The sequence below is a fragment of the Falco cherrug genome, chromosome 5, assembly GCF_023634085.1.
Source record: "Falco cherrug isolate bFalChe1 chromosome 5, bFalChe1.pri, whole genome shotgun sequence".
Taxonomy (NCBI): Eukaryota; Metazoa; Chordata; class Aves; order Falconiformes; family Falconidae; genus Falco; species Falco cherrug.
The window spans coordinates 192,347-196,093 of NC_073701.1; positions in this window are offsets into that span (position 1 = coordinate 192,347).

Consider the following 3,747-nt stretch of genomic DNA (forward strand, 5'->3'; position numbering starts at 1 on the left):
ACACTAGGGATCAGAAAAACATCAAGACAGATGTACAGTTTAATACTATTTGCTAAGTGGAATTAAGCAAATATTTTTAGCTCAATTTTTTTTTCCCTGTAAATATAAAACTCATCTCTTCAGTACTGCAGCAATTAATGTGGTTTGTATATGTATATATTTAAGCCTATACAAATTCATACTAAGCTCTAAAATGCTGGTGGATGACAAAATACAGGCACAAGACCAGATGGGAGAGGAGAAATTACAGGAGACAGTAATGATGGACTTACTTTTTCATTTTCTGTGGGGATGAGGAGTCAAAGGCAGCTATTAATGTTTGAATAATAAGGGACAATGATCAATTGTGACTTGAGAGGTTCAGGCCAGACATCAGAAAAAAAGTTCTTACCAAGGCGTGGTGCAGCACAGAAACAGGTACACAGAGGAGTTTTTGGATCTCCATCTTTAAGATTTTCAAGAGTCTGGAAGACAAAGTCATGGTGGACATAATCTGATATTTGATGATCACAGATGTCCTTTACAACTATTTTTTCTATAAGCCAATGGATAAATCTTGCTAGAAATCTGCTAACCTCAAATCTTTCATTCACTTCTTAATCACTCGCTTTTCCTATACCTTCAAATTCAAGCTGATTTGTAAAATTCTCCTGTAGATAATGCCACTGTTAGTGATCCGAATCAATAGTATTTATTTGTGGGAAGAATTAGTCCAGTCTATTTCACCTCTAGGTGAAAACCTAGAGCTTTATTTGTCAAGCACTGAACACTTAAAAAAAAGGATGAAGGGTGACTGAGTCAAATCTCCTTCCAGAAGAGTTTTTCCAGGCAAGCTAGTGAATTTTCTATTATTTATCAGAAGCATAATGGGAGAAGCGAGAGAACACTATACAACACAAATGAGAGCAACACTGGGCAAGTACTTAAATTGTTGCTTTAACTTGTTTACTTCTGTAAAAGACATAGATAGTGATGGGTTTGTTACTGTTTTTGTTATAAAAATCTGAAAAAAATAACACATTATGGGGACTAAAGCTAGATATTGCAAACAAAAAACCCCCAACCCAACTGCAAATAGAAAGCTATTGTTTTAGTATATTAGCAATTTTATTGATATCTAATAAACAAGCAAATCTTTGTTTACATCTGAGTTCCTCAAGAGCACAGAACGCCCTTTGATAGGAGTTTATGGGAATTCATTAATCAGGATTCATCCCGTTAGTTTGACTTGCAGTTTCTTTGCCTTGGTTGCTTTAATGTGCAATGTAAGATGAAGCCCTTACCCAGACTAGAAAGGAAATCTTAGTAATAATTTATGAAATGGTGTAAACACCGAATTCGGTGAACTACAATTAACCATAGTTATACATGCAAAACTGGGCTATTTGCGTCTGTTTTGCATGTGTATTACTGAGACAACTCTCTGTACCTATGTGAATTTTAATTGCAGGCAGCTATAGCTTATATGTCACCTCACCACCCAAAGTAGGTCATTCCACCAACATGAAAATATGTCTTCTCCAGGGAGCTTGTACTGCAGTTTTCACTAAATATTCAATGACTGTAAAACACAAGGGCCTTGATAGTTCTTATTTTGACCTGGAGGTCAGTGTTTGAAACTCTATACAAATTTTGTATAAAGAAATTTCTGAAGTGGATTGCTGTGGAAAACCAGCTTTAATTCAAAAAATTTAACATGAACCTGCATGTGACAATCCAAGCAATTTATCAGCTAATGTCCCTGACTGCTACTAAAGAAACAAACACAAAAATTGACCCATAATATTTATTTTAGACATAAAGAAGCAAACAATGTGCTCCATATATTTATTATTTTTATTGTCAGCAAAATACTACTCATTTTATTACAAGCATCTGGATCAAGACATTCATTCTTATCACATCATAAACTCAGAAGCTGCTTCAGTAATGTAGAAGATAGTTTGAGGTTAGCCGTTTCAAGGAGAGGAGGAATGTCTACTTTGAAATTATTGCAATATTGTTAGTAGGGAGAGGAAAGACACCTTGCAATGGTAAGGAGCACCAAGACTGTTTTAGAACTTTAGGATATAACTACATTACAAAATGCAAAAATTTGAAGCAAATACTGAAGCAGCAAATTCTTGCAGAATATATACAGCAAAGGTGCTTTGCCTTTGTGTGACTGTAGTCATTGCTGTTTCCAAGACTGAGCCAGATTGCATTGAGCCAGCCCAAATGTTATTCTAGTCTAGTGCCTCCTGTTACTTCATCATCTGAGGGTCACGTGGTCACAGCTCACATGTATGCGTACCAGCAGGAGAGGGCAGGTACTCCACATCTGGCAGAATGGTGTGCCCACTGTATCTGCTGACTTTTCCTACCTCAAATTTTCTTCTACAGCTGTTTATTCTCCAGATCAAATAAATTATGCTAAAAATACTCTGCACCACGCATTATCAACAAAAAGGCTGGAGAATCAATTACTATTGGTAAAATACGATCTTTTTCCAGGATTTTTTTTTTTTTAATATGCAAGTCACCTCAGGAAACTGGAAGCCAAGTTTCAGTAATAGTCGGGGAATTTTTTTACCATGAGGGTGGCGAAACAGTGGCACAGGTTGCCCAGTGAGGTGCCCAGGTCCCATCCCTGGAAGACTTCAAAGTCAGATTGGAAGGGGGTCTAAGCAACCTGATCTAGCTGAAGGTGTCCCTGCCCACTGCAGGGGGTTGACTAGATGGCTTTTAAAGGTCCCTTCCCACCCAAAATATTCCATTATTTTCTATCTTATTTACATTAGGCAACTCCAAAGACAGGAAATAAATCACACAGTTCTGATGCTGCTCTGAGCAAAGAGTCTGAAAGCTAACTATCACAGAGTGTAATTTTACAAGAGAAGGTACTTCCTTAAATATATCTGCTATTGGATTTTTGTTTTCTTTTTATGGAGAGCAGATGCGGAAATCTCTCACGGCCCAGCACTGTTAAAGGAGTTCTGTTCTGCCTCCTGCAATGTCAGTATGTTTCTTTGAGTTCCAAGATCAACATTCTCATTATTGTTTATAGGAATGAAGAACACAAAATCAGAACCAGGGCTTAAACATCTTATGCTACAAACTAGCTTTTTAATTATTATTGTTATTTGTCACAAAGAGGAGTACTTTTGTAGAAATAGCTATAAGCGACTCCATTGTATTTCTGCAGGTTTTTAAACTGGTGGCATTGCTGCTGCCCTTGGCGGGGGGGGGCGGCAGCGTCCCCCTTCCCGGCCGCAGCGGGTGCCGGGTGGAGCTGGACGTGTGTCGGCGGTTTGACTGAGACAGGCGGAGCGAACGGGCTGTTAAGGGTTAATCCAGGCTACGAACCCCGTGTGCGCCGGCAAACGCCGTTGTGCAAAAAAGGCCCCTCGCAGAGGCAGCGCCCCCAGGGGCGAGCGGGCGGGGGGGGGAGGGGGAGGCTCATCCCGGGCAAAGCTCGGTGCAGCCGGGGAAAGGCAGCTGCGGCGGGGGGAGATCGGCACCCGCGGCCCGAGAAACCCCCCTGCCCGGCAGAGGGGGAGGCTGAGCGCGCGGGCTGATGAAGGCGCGAAGCGAGAGAACGTAAGACAGACGGGACGGAGCACTGAGGAGTGACGGATCTGGGTGGCTTGTAACCGCGGGGGGCTGATGGGTTTGTACGCCGAACTGCATAAACCGTGCGGGCCTTTGACAGCGGGGGGCGGCGCGGGGGGCGGGGCGCAGCGCCGGTGTGGGGAGGGGCACCAGGGA